The sequence below is a fragment of the Neltuma alba genome, unplaced genomic scaffold (genome assembly GCF_004799145.2).
Source record: "Neltuma alba isolate B1F8T4 unplaced genomic scaffold, ASM479914v2 tig00010245_pilon, whole genome shotgun sequence".
In the NCBI taxonomy this organism is placed as follows: domain Eukaryota; kingdom Viridiplantae; phylum Streptophyta; class Magnoliopsida; order Fabales; family Fabaceae; genus Neltuma; species Neltuma alba.
Window position 1 is genome coordinate 161,353 of NW_021635173.1, and position 25,344 is coordinate 186,696.

At 30.0% G+C, this 25,344-nt stretch overlaps 1 pseudogene; it reads left to right on the plus strand.

Annotated features, from left to right (window-relative positions):
• Positions 1-1,215: 1,215 nt before the first annotated feature.
• LOC114755260 (2-oxoglutarate-dependent dioxygenase DAO-like) lies at positions 1,216-15,834 on the plus strand (annotated as a pseudogene).
• Positions 15,835-25,344: the final 9,510 nt, after the last annotated feature.

Here is a 25,344-nt window from a genome sequence, read left to right on the forward strand (position 1 = left end):
CTTGTCTCCATAGTCTGTTTGGTTCCATCCAAATTCTTGCCTTCCTAGTTTGTCTAGTTCCGTCCAAATTTTCAATATGTTTATGGTTTCGTCCAGATTCTTGCCTTCGTAGTCTGTTTCTGGTTCTGTCCAGATCCACACCACTCCATGTTGTAAATATCCAAGTTGGAGATCCATCCTATGATAATACTATAATCCTAGATCATATCCTAATATAATTCTAGATGATTGAATGATCAATAAAACATAATACTAATTAATTAATTTTAGTATATTTCCACACTCCCTCTTAAGTTGAAAATTGAACTTGAACTAGAAATTCAGCTTGGATATTTGCGCTTCTCAAAACTCCCTATCAAATCAAGGAGTAACTTAGGTGTAAGTTGTAGTATTCAACTTAAGTTGTAGAAACAACACAGAGTCACATGGATATGGATGGAAATAGAAATGGACTACAAAGGCAAGAATTTGGATGGAACCAGATGTACTACAAAGGTAAGAATCTAGGACGAAACTAAATGTACTAAGAAGGCAAGAATCTGGGATGGAACTAGACAGATTGTAAAGGAAAGAATCTAGACGAAATCCAATAGATTGCAAAGACAAAATTTTATATGTGATGGGACGTCAAACGAAAATAGGTAGATGCAAGAAAAGGATGCAAACCAGAGGGAGAGTCTTTATGGCTTGAAGCTTAGGATGTCTTAGACAGATGATGAATACAACTATCCAAGAGTGATCACAGATACAAATTGAGTTAAAATGGACCACAAATTTAATGATGTAGAAGTTTGAAATAAAGTCACAATTATGAAAGATAGTGCTAGTCGGGGACAATAAAGGTAGTCAATAAGTGTGTTTGAGACCACATATAGGGTCAACACACACAAAGTCACAAAGTTTGAGGAAAGCATGTGTCCCATAAGACTGGGTCTTGAATCGCAGAGGAAGAGTCACACTTGCGAACTAGAAACGATGAAGGAGGAGGTGTCATTGACCTTATTAATACGAGGGTTCAATCAATTGAGGGTATTCTGAATCCACCTGGTGGACAAGAGAATGGGGTAATGGATGTCATGAGGGAGCATGAGGATAGGCATCAGGCTGTGGTCAGCATAGATGGGTACAAGGCAGAGGAGGAGCACTAAGCTATCATGGTCGACACAGATAGACACGAGGCAAAAGACCAGCACCAGGCTACTGTGGTCAGTACGTATGTGTACGAGTGTGTCCCACAAGACTGGGTCTCGAATCATAAAGGAAGAGTCGTACTTGAGAATTGGAAATGATAAAGGAGGAGATATCATTGACCTCACTAATGTGAAGGTTCAATCAATTAAGGGTATTTTGAATCCACCTACTAGACAAGAGAATGAGGTTGTGGTTGTTGCAGGGGAGCACGAGGATAGGCACCACGCTATGGTCAGCGTAGATAGGCACGAGGCAAAAAACAAGCACCAAGCCATCGTGGTCGACTCGAATGGCCATGAGGCAGAGGAGGAGGACCAAGCATGGTTACAAGGACACGTCTTTCTTCTTTTTCTTTTGCCATATTGAAATTTGAAGGACTAAGAGTTGAAGAAAATAACTTCTTCTTCTAATACCATGTTAGAATTTAAAAGACCAAGAGTTGAGGAAAATAAGAGCCCTAGAATATTATTAATCATTCCAAAAAGATGAGTAAAAATAAACCTTTATATAGGCAAACCGCAAGCTAATAATTTAGCCCTTAGAATCTTATCTAATCTAATTTAGTCCTAATATCGCATATTTATTCTTATAAAATATGCACTACAAAAAAATAGACTTTAGGCAACAACTTTTAGCAGTGACAAAAAAAGTCGCCACTAAAAGTAAGACTTTCAGCGGCGACAAAAAAGTCACGGCTAAAAGTCCACTTTTAGCGATGACTTTTTTTGTTGCCGCTAAAACTCAACTTTTTGTGGGTTTGTTTTTTTTTTTTTACTGCCGAAAGGTATACTTTCAACGGTGACATTTTAGTGTCACTGTTGAAGGTCTGACTTTCAGCGGTGACTTTTTTTGTCGCCATTGAAAATCCACTTTTTGCAGTTTTTTTTCATAGCTGAAAGATATACTTTCAGCGGTGATTTTTTGGTGTTGCCACTGATAGTCTGACTTTCAACGGCAACTTTTTTGTCCCCGTTGAAGGTCCACTTTCTGCGGTAACTTTTTTTGTCACCGCTAAAATTCTACTTTTTGCTCTCTCTTTTTTCACTACTAAAAGGTATACTTTCAGTGTCGACATTTTAGTGTCGCCGCTGAAAGTAAAATCTAATAATATATATTTTATTTTACAATAATAATAAACAAATTCAATCCAGCTCAGCAATAAGACAATTGGACACGAAAAGAGGTGGTCACAAGTTCAAACCTTAAAGAAGACACATTTAAGGTTAAAATATTTTGGCAGTGACGTGGCAGGAAGGGGTAACATGGCATGAGAATGGTGATGTGGCAACGACGTGGAAGCAGTCGACGATGACATGAAGGTGGCTAGTGGTGACGTGGCATCCGATCGGTGATGATGTGGCAACTGGTAGGGATGAGGTAGAGGTGGCCAGTGATGACGTTGCATCAGTAAAGCCAATTTTTCTCAGGCATCACTTTTAGCGACAACAAAAAAGTCGCTGTTGAAAGTCACTTTTGGCAGCGACAGATTGTCGCCACTGAAAGTTCTTTCAACGGCGACAATAAGGTCGTTGCTGAAACTGTCTTTCAGCGGTGACTTTTTTTGTTGCCGCTGAAAGCTTTCAACCACGATTGCTACGGCAACAACTTTTCAGCGGCAACTTTTATACTTTTAGTGGCGACAAAAAAGTCACCGCTACTGAAAGTCAATTTTTTTGTAGTGATGATAATGTAATACTCAAATATAATCTTACACAATATATCCCAGACAATGTTTTTGTGACCGGACCGAACCGGATGGTCAGGCCGGTCCGACTGTCGGCCGGAGATGAGGACGGCCTGGGTTGCACATGAAAACCGTTCTGAAGGTTTAGCCGTTTTGAGCCGGTGTGAGCCGTCCTTTGAGTCGAAAATCGCTATTAAACTGGAAACCGGAACGGCCTAAGTTCTCCTTAAAATATTAGTCACCGTCTGGCCTCATCGAAGTTGAATGGAAGATAAATGACGAAGAAGAAGAAGAAAGCCGAAAGAGGAGAAAGGAACAAACAAGAAAGAGAGAAAAAAAATAAAAAAGTATTAAACCCATTGAGTATTTTTACTGTGTATCCGATAACTATCTGCTTTTTTTGTCAGAACTTGAAGAAGCGTATAGGAACTTGTGAACGCTATTAAAAAATTAAAATACGTTTTTAATTTTTGTCTTTCTACTATTATTATGATATTATTATATTTGTAAACAGCTTATTTTGACATTTAATTATATTGGAAATACTAAATTTTTTTAAATATTATCTCATTTTTGGTTTTACATGTATTATAAAATAATTGATTTTAAATAATTTTATTTTCAAATTATATTTATTTTTAAATTATGTAACAATTTAATATGTATTTTATATTTATATCATTATGTACGGATAAAATATTTTTTATTTAATTATTATGTCACCGGTTCGACCACCGATTCAACCGATCCAACCAAACAAACCATGACCCGTTAATCTTTCCGGTTCAACGTCCGGTCTGGTTTTAAAAACATTGATCCCAGACAATTGTAGATAATTTAATGATTAATAAAACATAATAAATGACTAATAAAATATAATATTAATTAGTATGTGTAAATTTTGTTTAACTCATGATTTTGTTTTTTGTTAGTGATTAATCTTAAGATTTAATATCTCATCATCCCTTGTCCAAAAAATATCTCGTATCTGACCTTTTTTCTACAAATTTTTTTTTTTAAAATCTTTCTTTTAAGTCAATGAGAAAGAAATATCCTTTATTTAATTTTGCATATCATAGTAACAAATGGGAAAAAAAAAAAGTTTCCTTCATTGATTTTAACTGACAACGAAGATCCTAATTAAAAGATATTGCACTGTAAAATTTTAAATTTTTAAAATATTTTCTAAGGACCTAATGAAAGAAGTTAAATTATGTGAAAAAATTGTAGTAATTAAGACTCAAAGTTGCGAACAAAATTAGTCCAAGTTCATAACCTACAAAGTTATGAGTTAAATATCTTTACTGATACAACGGCCTTATTAGTAGATAATTGTAAATACTCTATGGGCACTCTTTGAGTTGAGAGGTATATATTGATTTTAATAAGTTTTTAGAATTCAACTCACCTAAATTTTTTTTAATAACCAATACTCAAAGTTATTAACTAAAATTATTGTTTTCCTCTTTAAATCTTTAGAATAATTTTACAATGTAAATATTCTTAACTTAATTTTAAATTATAAATTTGTGGACAATCATTTCCAACTAAAACGATCACAATAAGATATGGCTCGTTTGGTGCTCACATTTGACTTTCTCACATGGCATGGCACAAAACCACATATTATATATCTAAACTTGGCCTGTCTGTGCAAACTGGCTTCTAATGTCAATGTTTTGAAGACCTAAGTAAATGAAGAACCAGTGAATCACATCCTGACAATTACTATTAAATTATTTTTTTCATTTTGCCCCTTGATTTTGGGAAAATTCTGTGTCCCCAACATTAATTATTATGTTTTCTGGGCGAATACCTCAAGCATTGATTAATTTATAGTTGATTCGTGTCAAACTCTAAATGGGAACAAACAAATTGTTTAATATTGGGTTTTAATTTGTGCTACCTCTAGTCCTTAATATAAGACATTGTTTGACTTTTATTTTGGTCCTAAATATAAGATTCTAATCCACTTTGTCTCTCATATTTATACATTTTTTTTCAAGATAGTTCTCCTAACAATGGTAGTTATAGCCAATACACTTAATCAATAAGGATATTTTAGAAAAGTCAACATATATTTATTACAAATAACTAATTTAACTCATTTTCTTAATCTTCTCAAACTAGTCAACTAGCTCTTATAATTAGGACCGAAGGTAGTATCATTTTTTTGTCTGAATTAATTTATAAGATTTGAACTTGATATCATATTTGAAAAATATCACATGAAAACGCAACAAATATTTGGTATTTTTTTCCTTATCGATTGATTCTTGTGGGGATGTGATTTGTCCAGGAAACCCATTTAAATGGTAATCCGGTAGTTTTTTTCCTTTTTTTTTTAAAAGCTTTATTTAAAAGAAATGGGAAGAGAAATTGAGAAGAAAGGAGAGTGGGACTATAGGGGGAAAAAAGAGAATATTTTTACTACCTATGTTTGGATGTACCCAAAAAAAAAAAAAAAAAGATAACATAAAAGCACTAGTGCAAAATATGTTCTCTATCGTGAGCCTTTTACACTAGTTGTTTAGTCTAGAAAGTCTTTATAAATAAGTAATGAAGTTATTGACTTTTTATTTTGATTTTCTAAGTAACCAGTATATATAAAACACTTTTGCCACCATAGAAATAGTGTGGATAAGGTTGGAAGTAGAGGTAGGCCCCAACATAGCATCTGGACCGGTAATCATACATGAAGGGGAAATTAGGCATACTTAGCAACTGAATCGCTAGGAAGCGCACAAAAATAACTAATAAAAAATTTACAGGAGTATTAGAAATCAAATGATCGAATATTTCAAACACATCTTAAAATTTCAAACTATTTCAAACAAATCTTAAAATTTCAAACTATCTGTTTGGTTGCCTTGTAGTGTAAGTTTTTAAATTAATTAACTAAATTAACTTCTATAACATAGTAGCCAAGCTAGGTTATAATTCTACTTGGAGCCTACTTGATTGTCTTAAAAAATATTTACATGAAAAATAGAAGAAAAATAGGAAAAATAAGAGAGAGCAAAAGTAGAGAAAATTACTAATATGATAAACTTTTCAAGGATAAATCGGTGACTATCACGGTTTAGAAAAATGAGGAGCTATATAAGCAAAAACTACTAAGCCATATGAAAAACCCCAGACGAACGCCATAAATCACAAGTGCTTAATCAATAATAATATTTAGGAACCTAGCATACAATTACCTATCAAATAATTATTTAAGTTCCACTCACTATGTGAATCAAGCAAATAATTACAACAATTAACACGAGGGAATTCTACTGTACCAATTTTTCAAACAATATTATCAATAAAAATTAGGAAATATAGTTTCACCCTATTTTTCTAGCAGTTTTTTTTTTCTTTTTTTATTAAGTCCTTATAGTTTTCTTAATTATAGGCATTGGTCACAATTAATCTGTTAATTTGCATGAGAAACGACGTTAATATCCGATAATGACATTGCTTTCATTCAATATTTGCTTATATTAATTTTGTCACATAGATAAAAATAAAATCAAAATCAACTTGATTATATATTAGAGTCATCAAAATGAATCGAGCTCATCAGGCCAACCCATTTAAATCTGTTTACATGTAAGGTTGGACTTTTACTTTAGGGGTTCAAAAGAAAATTGAATTTAAACAGGCTAAACTATAGAGCTCAAAAGTAAAAGGTCAGTCCTTTTGAGTCCATCTATTCTTTTTTAATTATTAAAATCTCATAATTTATTAAAATAACCAGCTAATATAGAGCTTAGAAAATAATAAATAACAATATTCTCTATGTCCTTTATTATAACCAATAACTTAAAAAACATGCGGTTTAAAATGTTGGTTAAGTTTAATTAAAAGGAATAAGTGTGCAAGATATATACATATTTTTTTCAATTATACCCTTGATTATAAGGAAAGTAATGAGCTAAAATTTATTACATAGAGATAATAAGTGGCATATATTTAAGGGTTAAGGTATGCCTAGTATCCCAAATTATTTTTTTAGATGCACCCAGTGTCCTAAAATAATAAATTATGTAATTTTGCCCATGAAATTATTAAAATGGTACAGTCTCATCCATACTTGACAAAACCGTTAGTTTGACCATTAAAAGCTAGCAGGTTTGACCAAAAAACATCTTATTTGACATACAACATGGAATTTATGTAATATTTTAAAAGGAGTTTTTGACCTTAAAAAAAAAATTCTTCAGGCTTCCAAAAATCGCATGTGAAACCTTGTACTTGGCTAATATTGAAGAAGAAGAAGATTTGAAGGGGAGCTGGAAAAGGCAAGAGGGAGGAGCTGCGATTCTGGGATTCATTCTAATCACATCTAGGGACCTTGCTACCTATCCTTGGTCGACCTCTTTGGCGGGCTCGCCTCGGCCATCGTAGAAATCAATAATTGCTGCTAGATTTGAGTCTTCTTCATGGCATCCATAGTCCCTCTAGTCCAAGTCAGCGGACGGCCATTAGATCTGGTGAGGTACGGAGCAACAGATGCATTAGAACCAGAAGAGAAGAAATAGAAAGCAAGGTGGTAGTAGCAAAAACAGAGGAAGAATGAAGACGATGATGTACTGCGTTTCTTGAACAGAGGACGGGAAGAGATCGACGTTATTGCAGATTGAAGTTAAAATCGATATAGATCAAAAAGGAGTCCCTCGATTTGCTTATCTTTGTACTCTAATTTGCTCATGTTGAAGGTTTATCTTTTTAATTCATTCAAACTTTGCGGAGCTACTTTATGGTATGGATCTCCCGAATATTGACTGATTTATGGTTCCTAGTATCATCATTTTGATTTGTACTTTTTGAAATCTTATTCTATTGGAAGAAAAGAACATTGATCAGGGGTATCAGAATTTGCCACTTACTCTTGAATATTTGGGTTTTCCCTTCACAAAGCATCAGCGACTTTTGTTATCCAAGGTTGAACACACTCTTTAATTTGCCTACAGACCAATGAAGATGAGTTTGGTTGGCTGCCTATTACTTTTTGGTCAAACTTTGCTGACTTGGCACTGTAACAGTCAAAGTAACAGTTTTTGTCACAGATGAATGAAATAACTTCGGGGACAAAATTGCAGCACTTATTACTTTAAAAAATTGGATGCACCTGAAAAAATAATTTAAGGTGCTGGTCCAGCTTAACCCTATATTTAATGAGGGTAAAATTGAAAAGACTAGCTTAAAATGTCAGACAAAAATAATTTTTTTTTATATTTAGGGACAGCGTTATGGAAAATATTGTTTCTTATAAAAAGAGACGGAGGGAATAATAATTTAGCATTCTAATCACTACATTAGCTAATTAATAAGCTTTTAGTATTAGTTCACGTGTCTTAATGCAGTATAAAAATTCTCTTCTTCCAACTAATTTTTAGGTTCTCATTTGTGCTCATAACTAGCCCCATGGTTTTACTTAAGATAATGATGATGAAGACGAAAATCTTGGCATTTTTTGATTGAACAAAAGCTTACTTGTGATAAAGAATAATTACATATTGTTAATCTTGATAATAGTGATAATAACGTTACTAATTTTTAGCTGATTGGTTTCTATATTTCTGAATTGTTTGTTTTATTTAGTTTTATTTTTTTCGAGTTTAGACAATAGTTTATTAGTGTCTGAAGTTTTTTTTTTTAATACATAATTGGTGTTTGTGGCATGATTTGTAATGTTTTAAAAGTTTGTAGAATAATTCAAGACTTTATTTTACTAATATTTATGTTTTGAATCAAGTATTTTTGGAAATTTATTGTGTTATTTTTTATTTCAAAATAATTTAAAAAGTTTAAATTAAAAAATATGACATGAAAGCCCACAAGCTGAGTCCACATGTTTAAGGGCCAGGTTTTAATGATATTTTTATGAGAAAACACATACACGGGTCCTTCCAATTTCTTCTAATTTTGAATCAGGTCCCTGGATTTTTTTTTCTTTTTATTAACTCCTTATACTTTAAACCGTTAGAGGTATCCATCCTTGAAGATTAATACTGTTAATAAATAAATAACAGAAGTTATAATACTGTTTATTATAAGTGAGGTGGCAGGTGACTAGTATACAGGTGGATAAGCAAGTCCAACTAGGCTGTGATTGGACACCCCCTGTTAGTGTGAGAGAAAAAATCGGTTTAGATGCACATATTTGCCTATGGCGTTACATTAAGGTAGAGTCTTCAAGTTCGGTGCATACGAGGCAAGGAGGAAGAGAAGTTCGCCGAGCAACGCCATCGTGTAGGGTGGTTCTTCAAGTCTGCGAATTCAAACACGCTCTCACTTTCTCACATGAGGCAAGCAGCGCATGTGTGGCTCTGGTTGCTTGGATTCACGATCTTCTTTTCTGTTCATGCCTTCCCAACAGTATGAAACTCTTCCATAGTAGAAACCATCTTCTCACATCAACACTTTTTCTTAAATTCCAATGAAAATTGCATGCCAGTACAGATATAAATTCCTAACTGAAAGGCCAAAGAATGCTGTGTTGCTCTGTTTTTCAAGGAGAAACTGTAAACTTTGTTTGGATGCTGAAAAGAAGAGTTTTTTTTTTCCTTCTTACAACAATAAGCGCAAACCACAAAGAATCTGGAAATTTTATGTTTTCCGCTTTGTTTTCTCATTACTGCAAAGGGCGCCAATAGTGAAAAATTGCTTAAATTTCCATTTATTTTCACTCTGTTTTTGTGGAAAATATTGCAAACTCTGTTTGGATGCTGAGAAAGTGTTCAGACAATACTACAAAAGCACGAAGAATTTGACTGTTATGATGGGTTTTGGGTATCTTCTTAGCATCCAAGCAGAGGGCAAGAGAAACAATGATTTGAATGAGAAATTACAGGCCAAAAAACATAAAAAAAAAAAAAAATTAACAGTTCGCGTGTCTGGAGAAACATTTCCAAGTTATGGAATGACTTGAGTATAGCTCGCGTCTTGGTGATGGTGAACTAATATTTTGGAAGGAGTCATGGGTATGATCTATTGTGTTGTAGTTTGGCTGTAAAATTCGAAGCCCGTTATTCTCTTGAAATGCTACTTTTTTCCTAAAGGTGAAGCAGCTTGCTTGTTTATTTCTCAAAGTCAAAAGCCCATGTTGCCACGTATCGATCCACCTAGCTGTTAGACTTCTCCCATCAACGCCGTTAATGTTTTGCCTAACGGAAGGATGGATGCCTCAAACAATGTAAATTTTAAGGATTTAATAAAAAAATAAAAAAGTTTAGAGACCTAATTCAAAATGTAATAAAACTATAAGGATCTGCATATTAGTTTTTCCTATTTTTATAGTATGTGAGTTTTTAAAGAGCCGGCCTTTTTAGGTTCTATATAGGTGTAAAAAAAATTACAAGTACAATAACTTATTATTATTTTGATGATAAATAAATTTTATTTCATCATATTTTAAAAATCACCTTTTTATTTTGTATTTTATGGAACTTACATAACGTTTAGTTAGCATCTATATGTTATAATTATAGATTATAATTCAGAAAATTGTACGGTTCCATTAAAAAAAATTACAAAGACCTTATTAAGGTAAAATTATAAGAGATTCATGAAGCCTAATGATTTTGATTATATGACTAAATGTCGCAGTTTGGCAATCAATTTCAACGACGACAGAAAATAATACGTGTGCCCAAAGTCATCAACGCATTTGGAAATCCAAATGGAAATAAACTTTATGTTTTTCCAATGTCTTGTTACTTTCAACTGAAAAAGATCGAAATTAGGATATCTAGAGCCAGAATAGAATAGAATAAAAATAAAATGAAAAGAATTTTATGAAAAAATAGTTCTTATTATTTGAAAAAATAAGAAAAATTAATAACTATTCAATGATGATATGTGTGATGGTCTGATGGATATTAGATATTTTATTTTTATGAAAAAATTATCTTTTCTTGATCTCTACTAAACCAAATAAACAACAGAAGCAATTGGTAATGCATCAGATATTATTATTTTCGTCAATAGATTACATATCATATACTTTAATTTTTTTAAAAAATAGTGTATATTTTCATTTATGTAATCAATAAAAGCAAGCTATTTAAATTGAATACGAACCATCCAAATAAATTAAGATGCATGGCATGTGCTCGCTCCCTTGGTAATAAGTTGGACTTTCACACTCACACAAACCCTACACTATTTCTTCATGTGAGATTTAATTTTGTAACCTCTATTGAATCTGATTAAAACATTATTTTAACCAAAATATTGTATAACTAATTTCATGTCGGAAGTTACAAAATCACTTTTACAGTGAGTTAATTTTTTTAATAAAATGATCATTAATATAAAATTAAAATGAGTTACATAACAAAAGTTGTTGTAAGGGTTTCAGACTTTTAGGGGAGTGGACAATAAATAAAGCATCAATTTTTTAAAAAAGAATGAGTAGAGAAGGATTTAAACAGTACACAAATATATTTTTTTTCAAGGTGCCGCTAAAGTCAAAATGGGTAACAAAACTACTGAGCATATTTTCCTAGCTTGCATGTAATGATGTAATATCCTAACCAAAAAATTACTAAACACAATCAAAGAATGTCAATGCCATTACCATGGTAATTAAAACAAACTGGTTATAAAAAAATTTTCAAATTTCTTTTTTAACTATCACATAGCAATGATATAAAAGAATAAGGTAAACAGGCAATAATCCAACATATCATGGTTATAAAAGAGTCCTACTTACTTTTTGTGCATAACCATATTAGAAAAGGATTATACCCCTAACATAGTTATAAAAAGTCTCCCATGTACCTAATTGACACAGTTTGTAACAAGTAATATAACAAAACTATATCCAACTTATTTCAAAACAATCCTTCAATCATGGATCCATGGCTCCCAAGGCTCTCAACAAGAAATTTATAATTTAGGACATACATATTGTTTCAACATGGAGAATATAAAAAATGTATAAAGATGTTCTAGGTGGCAAATAACAAATTAATAAACATAAACAAAGTTCGAAGTGTAGTCATCAATGAAAGTGATTTCATGCCTCTGGTTCCTTCCTCGTTGTGACTGCTCTGCTGCTCTTGGCTAGAAACAGTAAAAGTAACAAATTGAGACTGTTGTCTCAGTAACGTAAACTCCTACCCACTTCACCTACTAACACCCCTATAAGGTGCCAGGTGGGACTAACAATTGAAACAAATACTCAACACAATATTGATACATAACAATTAGTAGATATTATAAAGATATAAACCAAGTATAGCCATCGAAATAAACACACAACACTCATAGTTCATTATCCATTATTACTCATTTAATTCCCACCTTATATCCTCCTTATAAATGTTGACTTAAACCCACGAGCTGAGCCCTAAGCATGTGACTAGCTACTCCTACAAGCTTCTCACACATGTGGTGTGAATTGGCCAAATTTGACAAAGCACACACTAGCCATGGGTCCCTCCAGAAAAAGGTATACTATCCACTATCCTATCAGGTATATTGCTCTGGGTATGCTACCCTAGGATACTCCAAAAGTGAAGCAAATAGGGGTGTACTGCACTCTCTAATGAGGCCAATCATAGTATGCACTATGGAGGCAAACCACCTGGTATCATATTGTAACTTCATTATATCACTTCCCCAAATTAATATCCAGATCACAACTACATTATAACATTTCTTAATCTTTATATGCTTCCTAGGCACATAAGCATATATACAAAGTTTACAATAGCAGTCACGAGAACATGTTAGATATACCATTCAATTCATACCTTATTCGTATGAGAAAAATATCACCATACGATACAATAGTATTTCTCATGTATTTGATGCATAATATAAAATTTAGAATCTCATACTAACATACAGAACATAACCTATCAATGCAACAATCTGGACCAATGTGAGTATTTATGAAAGGAAAAAAAACATAGAAGAACACCAACAACAATAACAATATCCCAATGATTGATCTGCAAGAATCTACAGTCCTCAAGAATTGAAGAAGCTGAGAGAGGCGTGTGAAGAGTGGGGATGCTTCAGATTGATGAACCATGGTACTGATTGGTGCCTGATGGGAGAGATGAAGAAGGTGGTGAGATCTTTGCTTGATCTTCATCTGGAGATTAAGATGCGAAATAGTATTGTTATTGCAGGAAGAGGGTATATGCCTCAAAGTGCAGCCATTCATCTTTATGAAGGTTTTGGACTATATGACATTGCTGCTTCTCATGCTATTCAATCTTTCTGCTTTCCATTACATTTCTCTCCTCACCAAACGTACATAATTCTCTCTCTATCTCTTTTTCCTTACATTTATTCATTTTATTACCATGCAAGCTTATAACCATGCTATTATAAAACTCAATCCAGTGGGCTAGTGATAGCATACCAAAAGGCATTCAATATGGAGGTCATAAAGCCCAAATAACACTCATTTAGTTAAAGGCCCAATAAACCCTCGAAAGTATTTAAGTAATTTATAACTCCAGAATGCTTATATAAAGGAAGACATGGATCATTGCTTGGATAATGATATTGACAATTACAAATACAAAGCTTCAAGTGACATGTGATAGGCCACCCCGAAAGCCACCATAGCATGTGAATCATTGGAGTATGTACACTTGAACCTTGAGGAAGACGAGCACGTTCTAAGAGCCCAAAAGGAGCATTTGAAGTCAATTCCTATGTTATTAAATTAAATGTGCCTAAAAGAGTCTGTTGGAACTATAATCTTTTAAATTGGGGCCCAAATGCATTGTGTTTAGACTATGAGAGTTTCAGAATGTGATTAAACCATATTCGCCCAAATGAATGTCTAAAAGGCCCATACATACTTATGGACTTGAATAGCATTTATGAAAATCGATCTGGAAGGTCCAAAAACATTCAAGAAGGCATCATTATGAATTGATTATGATTTAAATTCATTTTTTTTAAGTTTCCTTTTCTTTATTTGCTTTGAATAAAGCTCTTTGGTCAAGGATTGTTCTAGAAGATTATATTCTGATTTGGTTTCCTATTTTCAAATAACAGACTTTTTCTTAAAGTTTAAGTTATTTCCTTTTATTTTTATGTTATAAATGGTGCCTCCCATAGTCAAATAATCATTAATGAGGTATCATTCCAAGCATTTATGTCTTAAGATGCTGATTCTAGAGTGTTCTATGGTTGCCTATATATAGGTTACGTTTTTTGTAATTGAATTCAGACTTAGATGAATGAAAATTGAGTTTATTTCTCTCTATGTGAGCTTTGCTTGCATTCTTGTATTCTTGTGAGAATACTCGATAATAGTAAGAGATTGATCAACATTGTGGTGTCTTCATGACTATAGTTGTAAGATACAGGCTCTCTTAAGGTCCTACCTAGATCAACCGTCTATTCGTTACTTGATTCTAGTTGGTCCGCACATCCCTTCATATCAACTAGTCAAATCAATGAACTGATAAACCATAGTCTCAGTTGACCAATCTGGTTAAAAACTTTGGATGAGTCAATCGAGTTAGATTTAATACTTTTTTCCTTCTGTTAGTGAGGCTAAAACAACATTGGTTTATTATCTGCCATATATGAATGTTCTATTTATTTGTAGATGAATGTCCTTTTGTTTAAATATTAACTTTTTAGAATTATATATGAATATGTTTGTACATTTTAATTAAAATATATCCTCTTAATCATTATTGGGTTCGTTCTAATTTAACTACGATTAGATCACTGACCTTGGAACACTACTGCATCAGATCGGTTTAATTGAACAATTCAGTTTTTAGTACATTGTCTATAACATGTGGTGAGCAGGAAAGTGATAGAGGCATATGGGAAAGCAATTCATGGGTTGATGATGGATATATCAAAGAAGATGGCAGAGAGTTTGGGATTGGAAGGAGTGGAATATTTCAAGGGATGGCCGTGTCAATTTAGGATTAACAAGCACAATTTCACGCAAGAAAGTATAGGGTCTGGTACAGATCCATACAGACTCAAGCTTCCTCACTATTCTGCAAGATGATGAAAATGCCCACTCAGGCTTTCAAGTCATGAGCAGGTCTGGTTCCTTTGTGAATGTGCCTCCTTGCTCATGAAGCCTCTTTGCCATTCTCGGTGATATTGCTCATGTAAGTTACTCCTCCGGTCTTTAATATAAGATCTAATTATTGAATTGATTTTGGTCCTAAATATAAGACTTATTTTTTATATTTATCAATTTTTTCTAAATTACACATATGGATACTCCCTCAACTATAATTAAGTATAAGAATGAGAGAGAATATTAAGGAAGATGATTATAGTGTTTTAGGAAAAACATTTCATATTTCATATAATTCACTAACTTACCTAACTTCCTTAATTTAATCAAATTAGTTAAATAAGTTTTATATTAAGGACCGGAAGAGTATAATATCTACTGGCTTTCAATCTTAAAATCACCATCGAGTTCTGAAATTTGGGAGGTCTTGACAATTTTTTATTAGTGGAAGAAGATTTTTCAAATTAAAATGATTGAAAGTACGACTATTTTTCGCAAACTTGCTTGAATGCTATGCTTATGGAATCTGCAAATTCCCTCAGGTTTTCTGGTTATTAATTTTTAATAGTTTATTCATCTAAATCGTTACTCTGTTCTTTCCATCCTAAATTAGGAGGATGCAACATCTATTTCTTTTTACTGAATAAGGGGAATGCAATATTTACTTTTTTTTCTTATTTCTGTTGAACTGCATGTCCATAAAAATGGTATGTTTAAACTGTTCAATTTAAAATTGAAACAAATTGAGCGCTTGCAACTTAAGCGGAACTAGCTCCATATATGTATGTATAAACAAATCGTATTATTCGCAAACTATGCAGTGAATTATACATCTCATTTTAGACTCTGTAAAACACAGTTTTGATGTTCGTAGGTATGGAGTAATGGGAGGTTCCGGACGGTGAAGCATAGAGTAGAGTGTATCTTCATCTGCATCCTCTGATTAAATTTAGATATACAACTTATCGTTGAAATTTAATCTTAATGGTCTAGATGTAGTCTAAATTATAAATCATTAAACAGATGTGCAGGGAGTTCATTCACATAAATCATCAGATTTCTGGAGCCCATCAAGCTATGTGTATTCAAAATCATCCGCAAGTTGGTGACTATTAACCTCAATAGTGAAGAATTGTGGCGCACAAGAGTAAGTTTGCACATGGAATCTCTCTAATAACATTTTATCCTTGACCCCTTTTGGTTAACATTAGGGCGTTTTTCGTTAACCCCTTTTTTTGGGCGAATCCCTACGCTGTGTTTGGTTGGCAAGAAACCTGCGACATAGAGTTGGAAAGATGTTTGGATCTTTTTATTTTTATTGATTTCAATTACTCTCCTGTTTTCATGGTAAAAAGAGTTTTAAATGTTCTCTTTCATTTTTCATGTATATTTACTTTATTCACCCATTTTCTCTTCCACTCTACTTTCTCAACATACCAAACATGCCGTCGTTATTATCCTTTTTTAGCTACAAATTTTTTTTGATATATCAATCTATCATCACTTTCTCAACATACCAAACATGTCGTCGTTATTATCCTTTTTTAGCTACAAATTTTTTTTGATATATCAATATATCATCATCATCAACTATCAATCAATCATCAACTATATTCTTAAAAACTTATAATACCCGGTTCATTTAAAAATAGGTCGAGTATGACATTATAGGATTCAAATATATTTAATTAATGAGATCTGAATAACATCTTGATTGAAATTTGAATATATTAAATTAAATCAGATTTCAATTGGAGGCTCAAATGATTAATTTTTAATTTGAATATATTAAATTAAATGGGAGCATCATAATTAAGTAGCATGCTGATTTGAGGCTTAAATAGAGAAATAAATAAATAATTTCAAATTTTCATCTATTCCCCTTAAATTCTACATCTCTAATTCAAATCCAATTTGAATGAATTAAAAAATCATACTCCTGTAAAAAGTGAATCTTAAGCTACCTTAAACAAAATAATTTATTAAAATTTTAAATCTAATCAAATATAGTAATTCGCACATTATTCAGGGAGAAATTTCTAGCTTAGCTGCAAAATTTAAACCATGGTCTTTTGTTCTTTTGTCAGTAGCAATGTGTTCAAGGTCAACTTTGTTTTTGGGCCATGGCCCAAACAACCCAATCTTTTTTGGGACTCTCCACTTGAAGTCTCCTAGCCAATGTTTATTGCTAATGTCCAACTGCCTTGGTGCCCCCATTAACCATCGTGTTAGGATAAGGTTCCAGATTTGAATTTAAACACTGTATATTTGTGTATGAGAGCACTTTGAAAAATTAACGTTTAACAAAATGCTCTGGATTGCTGGCAAAAAAAATTGCTTTGGATTGTTCTATCTTTAGTTTCTAAAATTTGAATTCATTTTATTTTTTATATTTGAAATTTGAAATAAGTAATTTTAGTCCCTAAAGCAAGTTTTTAGAGACTTAAAATTTTTAAGTAGGCCAAAATGATATCAAATTTCAAGAATCAAAATTAAAGTGATGTCAAATGTTAATCTAAATGTTATTCATAATTTTAAATACATATTTTCAAAAATGGCCTAAAGCATCTTTCTTAAGTATCAAGTCCCTTACATATTTTCACCAAAAAAAGCCCCTTACGTGTATGTGTGTATAGAAAATTCTTTATATATGTGTGTGTGTAAATGAGAATAACAACAAGCTATTGGTTTATTTGATAAGTGGACTAATCCACATAAAAATAAAAATATAAGTTCGAATCTTGGGTGACATAAGACTCAATTAATTTAGAGATATTAAGAAAGTTAAATAAATTACTTTAAAGTATTAGATTTATTGTTTTTCTTCAAACTAATTTTTTTTACTTATAAATTGATATAAATATAATGATACGTATAAATGTTTTAGAAAGATCACATAAAATCTGCTATAATTAAATAATTTTTTTAGTTTTTTTTAATTTTCTTAAATTAATTAACTAAGTTTTATATTAAGATTTCAGGTAGTATATATGATGAATCATTTAGTAAAGATAATGAATGCTTAACAAAAAAAATGACGGAAGAAATGATACATCTAAGTCATCAATATATAAATATCAACTACCATTAATTACGAGTCATAATTAATGCCCTCCCTTCGTCAAAACGTTTTGCCATCATCAGAAAAATATATATTATTCGACAACTAGATATATTAAAAATTTTACTTTTAAGTCAATTATTAGGAAGGATGCCATCATTCCTTATTGAATTAATCGATTTGTTTAAATAAAACTAAAATTAAACTATAACATCATTATAGCAATTAAAATAGAAAATTATGTGTAAACTCTAGTAATGAAGGAGGAAAAGTTGTTATTTTTATAGGACTTGGATAAATGATAATAAGGATTATTTAATAACGAATATCTTCAATTTTAAACTATGACTAAATATTTAACTATTAGAATTTAAACTTCATTAAAATTTATAATATTTTTCAAACTTCAGGCTAAATTTAATGTTTTTAAAAAAAATATGTTCAAATTTAATTTTTGATAAATGCATCAGTTTATTTTTTAAATTATAATATTTTTGCGACAATCTTTTTCGTCTGAAATCATCACAAGAAGATATGCATGAACTGGGGCTTATTCCCGGTCAAAAACAAATGAATTGGAGCTTATTTTTGACTTTGTCACACGGCATGTCTAAGAGCACTATAATTTTATAAATTATTTTAGAGACATTATTGTAACACTTGGCATGCTTGTGATTCACAAGATTTAATTGCCATAATGTAGTGTGAAATCATATCCAGACTAATTAAATTAAACGTCTCTTAATTATTAACCCAAAAATGTTCCCTTAATATTTTAATCATATTATTTATTTTTTTGCCGACTATATTATTAATTTAGCCTTCAAAGACAACAGTATTATTGTCAAACTCACAAGTTCACTTTTTGAGTTTAATGAGTTTATGTTTTTAGTTTGTAAAATAATGTTGACTCACTCTTATATTCGCACTCGCTATAAACTTAGTTGAACTTACGAATTTTTAGCTTATAAAATCATGTCAACTTACTCTTAAACTCAAACTAAATTTTTGAATTTAATTATATTTAGTGGTTTAGAGAAATTTCTTTCTCAAATATGATAAATTATGAACATTCATAAATTTAATTTCAATTATTTAAATTTAATATATATTTAAAAAAATTATTTTCGTTTTTTATAAACTAATTATTTAATTATATATTTTTATAATATCATTTTATTAATAAAAATAAACTCTTACAAATTTATTATTCGATTTTATGATCTGAGTTTATATTTCTACCACGAATTTACTTAAACTCACAAGTTTGACACTATTGAACAACAGTGTGATTTGTGATTTGCCCACCAAAAAAAAAACACTTTAATTGTTGCGTTCTCTTCTTGCGTTTATTATTTTATTTTTGACCTCATCTTGATGCTTTTATTTATTCTCCTTTATTTTATGTTTTCATTCTGAAATACTTCTTTCCCCAAAAAAAAGTCAAACTGGATTTTATACTTGTCCTGAAAAAAGCCCAATGGCCTTGAGAAGCTTAATTTTAAACACTAAACGACAAAAGAGACTATAAAATTAAGGGCATAATTTTTTTCTTGGCCAGAAGAGCATCGGAATATGACACTTAATAATAATAAATTAAGTGGTAATCTGTACATAATGATGACAACTAAAACTCCATCAACCCAATGCCATTATTGGCCGTGAATTAGGATCTCCGAATAGTTCTATAATTGACAGGTGATAACTCAATCATGCCTTGTTCATATGTGGAAGGTGGAAACTGTGCACATATTTAATAAATATGTTGTCATAAAAAAAATATGTATATTCTTTTGTGATCCTACTTATAAGCTATTTATAAGTCACTTTATTAAATTTTTAAAATGAATGTACTATTTTATAATTAATTTATTATAGTATAGATATTTTTTGTTGGGAAAGATGTATATATTAAATAGAAATTAAGTTAGAAAGTTGTTATATTTTAAAGAAGAGTAAATACAATTTAAGATTTTTCTTGATTTGTATAAAATATGTTAAAAGCATCCTATTTACTAGAGCAGTATATATTAGTACACACACACACCCTCTTTTAACTTCTTATTATAAGAACCAACTAACTAATTCACACATATCAGTATCAATAAAGACAGTCAAAAACATTAAATTTGTCATAAAATTTAAGTGATTTTCAATATTATCCTAATTAATTACATTAAATTTTAATATTATATTAATTTTTGTTCTCTCACTATCCTTATTAAAAATATTTAATACTCATTGAAAATATCAATATTTTTATAAAACGGACTAAAAAATTTTTTTTCTAGAAGACCCCTGTAAATTTAGAATAAGGACAAAGGGAGTATAAGGCTTTCGGTTTGTGTGTATTTAGTTTTCTAATTTTGTACTAGTTTTCAGTTTGTTGTTTCAATTAATTTTATAAAATTTATTTTAATTTTTGGATGCTAATAGTGTTAGTTTCAAATGATTTTTTTTGACAACAATCAGGATTATTTTAAAAATTTAATTTAATATGTCAGCATTTAAAAATATTTTATTGATATTTAAAATTTCTATACCAATATTTTTTAAGGGTTTAAAGACTAAAAAAATATTCTATAAAGTTAAGAGACGAAATTAAATATTATGTAAATTTTTTTGGCCATAAAAATATTATGTAAATTTAAAGGATTAGATATGTACTTTTATTTTAAAATATAACTATTATATTTCATTAATGTGGGTCCTGTATTATACATTTATACATAGATATATAGTTTTTTCGCTTTTGAATATCCTTTTTATACAGATTCTTCCTTTTTTATATTATATATAATTTTTTATTTTAAATATCATTTTAAGTTTGCAGTACAATTTTTCTGATTTTTCTTACTATTAAATTAACAAATGGAAGAATGCAGAGCAATCCAAAAGAATAGGTGTTGTTTTTTTTACCTCTATGTCCAAGTTGATAATTTATATTTTTACAATGTTTTTAATTTTTGAAATCTGATGTCATTTTGGTTTTGGTTCTTAAAATTTGAAATTATTAGTTTGGTCCTTAAAACCTTATTTCAGAAATAAAACACACTGATCCAAGGATCAAAAATCTCAAGGTGAACAAAATAAGATCAAATTTTGTGACCAAAATTACTCATTTTAAATTTGAAAGATCAGAACCAAAAACAAAATTAAATTTTAGGAAATATAGGTAGTATTAACCTCTTTATAAATGATTCAAATTGATTATTGGAAAATCAATTTTTGAAATCAAATTTTCCCTTTACGGTATCCTGGACTAATTCCCCTTAACTACCTTTTTTGGTAGCTTATGCAACTAAGCTCAACACTTGTATTCAACCAGTAGGTATTTGACCTTGTATTGCAGACTTCCTTCAATTAGAATCCTCTCAAATGGAATAGGACTCTACTCTCCTCTTTAGATTCACATAATGTTATCAATGAAATTTTAAAAAATTCTCATTTTCTCATTTGAAGATCGCCAGCTTTACTGAACTAGTAATTTCGAAGGTTGTTATATTGCTCAATCTGTATAAAAGAAATTCCTTAATGTTATTTTTTCTGATCTAGGGCCTTTCATTTTTTTTTTCATTTTGAAAATTCTTGTGATCAATTAACCTGCCTTGTACATATTTGCTAATGACTTGAAAATTGCTTCTCAAAGCCTTACCATCTAGCGATATTCTTTGAGAGCATCAGTTGAATGTGTTGAACAAATGTAAGGTTTATCAATTTTAATGAACATAAATAAGAGAAAAGGGTATACATCCTATTGTCTCATTGTCCTTTCTCAACAAAAGATGCTCAGATGCCACTTTCTTTGTTCCTTTTGAGCTTAAAAATTGCCTTGGTATGGATTAGAAGCAACAATCAACATATGGGAGAAGACAATTCATGCTTACACCTACCATGCATTGGAAAAAAGTTTTATAACATTTACCAATGCTTTGGTGCTCGGTCCAGCACTTTTCTGCATGATATTTCTTTGTCTTTTTTTTCCCCCTTAGTGTTCACTTTATTTTTATTAGTTTTTCTTTATTTTCTTACGTGCTCAACTATGTTTCTCTCTTTTTATTAGTGTGACTTTCTAATTCTGTATGACTTCTTAACATCATTTTGCTTTTATATAGAAAAAAATAAAAGAACTATGAAGACATTTGATTTCTTTCATGTGCATGCACTATGGAAAGGAAACCTTAGACATTTTAGGGATGATATGAAAAATATGATAAATGATATTTTCATAAATAAAATGCAAGAATATTATTATTTTTATTTTTTTTTTATGGTGACTGCTGGTGTAGCGATCAATGTGTGTGTTAATAAAACAACAATCAATTCCATTGGCTAGGTGGCAAGCATGCAGAATATGAGGCATTGGTAGCTTCCCTGGCTTCTTCAATGACCAATGCTCAACTATAATTATAGTTAATAATAATTTTAAATATTTATTTTAAAAAGACAATAAAATACCTTAAAAATTATTAAACGATAAATCAATAAGGGTGAATTTTAAAATCTCAAAAGAAAAATTCCAATTAAAATATCTAAATTAAATTCAGTCCTACACTTTTAACAATTTTTAATTAGGCCATGAGGCCTCATTAAGAATTTTTTAATATTATTAAATGACCGGAATGCCTCTATTTAATTGAAAAGAAAAATTCATTGCTTTACTTCTAAATAGTTCCTCTTTTCTCTTATGATTTTTTTTGGGACTAAAAAGCATATAAATAATTTTATAATGTTCAAAATTTGAATATGTAAGTAAAACCTTTTAAAATATTTTAATTTATACCATAAGCATCTTTTAAATAAATATTTTGTATTTTTAGGTTGTAAAAACCAATTTTTATGATTTTAAAATAGCTTAATTACAAGAATTATTTTATATTAAGTTGTTACAAATTATGTTTTTGGGTTAAAATCCAATGTTTGTTTAAATAAATAAAAATAACATAAATTATAAGAAGATAATATTAAATATTTTTTGTAATTTTACAAAACATAAAATTAAAAATATTTACTTTAAGGCTATTTATGTTGAAATTTAAAATTTTTTAGTAAAATATTTTTCAAGATTTTAGTTATATATACAAATTTTAAACACTATAAAATTTTTTATGTGTTTTTTTATCCTAAAAAGATCACTTGGGGAATAAAATAATCAATTTTTTATTTTAATTAAAGAGAGGCATAACTATTTAGGAATATTTTGAAATCTTAAATTAGGACTCATGTCCTAATTAGGGATTTATTAAAAGTATAGGTCTTAATTTAAATTTAGGTATTTCAACCAGATTTTAATGGGATTTTTCCAATCCCAAATCAGATCCTTAGTGTTATTTTAAAATTTTTTAATTTTGCAAATGATGTAAATGCCCTCACTATTCTTTTTCTTTTTCTTTTTCTTTTTTTAAGAATGTCACCTGAAGACTCCTAGACAGTTCCCGACCGCCAATGCTCTGATGTCGATCACCCCTCTAGCAGCATGTCATTGGTGTTTAAGCAACTAGTCATCAGAGCTTCGACGACTACTGTTGCATAACTATTGACTACACTTATTTAGCCATTGATAATATTTATTTCTAAAACTCAAATGACTACTTTTGTTTAACTATAAACTACTCTAGTATTACAATTGATTATTTTTGTTTTGAAAAATTTAGTAACTGCTTTTATTTAACTATTGACTACTTTTATTTCAAAAATTCAAAAAATATATTAAGTACTATTGGAGATCCAATAATTACTTTTGTTTAGTTATTTACTATTATTATATAGTTAATAACTATACAAGAGTACTGATTGAAACTCTGAAAATGAAAGCGGTTTCTAATGAAAATATTATAATTAATAGCTAAATAAAAGTAATCAATTGGTAATACTATCATTTCACGGCATTTTGAAAATTTCAAGATTTGATTTGAGATTTTAAAATTAGCAGACTCATATTTGTTTTTTTTTTTAGCATTTTTGAGAGTATTCATGTCTTTTTTTCTTATTTATTAATGTAGGAAATAACTATTTTGTTTTATTCGACCATTAAATTATTGACGGCATGAGCATTGGATTTAAGTGAAAATCAATTAATTTTATTTCATTCAAATCTAAGCTATTGAGTATGAAGTCGATTCTATTTGAATTTTGAATGGTTATATTATATTTTATATATATTTATATCATGATTCAAAGCATAATCCCTTTGGCAAAAGAAACTTAATGTTCATTTTTTACCTAAGATCTAACAGCCCACTTATCATAATCCCGGAGATTTGAACGTACAATCTCAGGTATAAGTAAACCTCGGAGGTTTTTTTTTTTAATTTATTTAATCAAGAGTTTTTTCCTTCAAGACTTAGAATGCAAAAAGTTTGTCCTTTCTTTGAAGAAATATGTTTTTTGGAATTTGAATCTGTGTTCTCTTTTTTGTGGGATGAAACCGTTTACTATTTCAATTAATAACTTATTAGTGAACTTAAAGAGTTATTTAAGGTTAAATATATCATTTTAAGTTTTCATAAATTAGAAAACAAGTAAAACTATTCAAGTGTAGCTTGAACTTTCTTTTAAAATTTCTTTCAAATTTCAGAAATTATAATTTTATTATATCATGTTTATCTGTTTTACCTGTACGCATAACTAGAATATCCATTCATTAACTTCATACGCAATGAGTTCCTTGACTTCCTTCTCTATTATAATTTCTTCTACTATTAATTTAAATTTAAATTATACACTCAAATTCAAAAGACTTATTTGTAATTAATTTTTTTATTTGTGATCTATCTGTTGCCTTTTGAAAAAACAAATATGTTTTTTTCATTTTAGTTTTATTCAGATGAAAGTTGTGTTAAAATTTTGTTAAGTTATAATTTTGTTTTTCGTTAGCGGTCAATCTTAAGATTTAATATCTCATCGTCCGTTGTCTAGAAAATATCTTTTTCTACAGAAAAGTTAAAAAAAAAATTGCTTTTAAGTCAATGAGAAAGAAATATCCTTTATTTAATTTTACACATCATAATAACAAATGGAAAAACATTTCCTTCGGTGATTTTAATTAACGACGAAGATCTCAAGTAAAAGATATTGCATTATAAAGTTTTGAATTATTTACTAAGGACCTAGTGAAAAAAGTTAAATTATGTCAAAAATATTGCAGAAAGTGATAAAAAAAAACTGGTCGAGTTGATAGGGTTGACTCATAACACATAAAATTGTAAATTCAAATCTCTTCAGAAATGTAATGATATTGCTGATAAGTGATTTGTAGGAATCTTTATAAGCACCATCAAAGTTACTAAATAAAATTATTGTTTTCTTTCTTTAAATATTTAGAATAATTTTATAATGTAAATATTTTTTAACTCAATTTTTAATTATAATGTTGTGGGCAATCATTTCCAA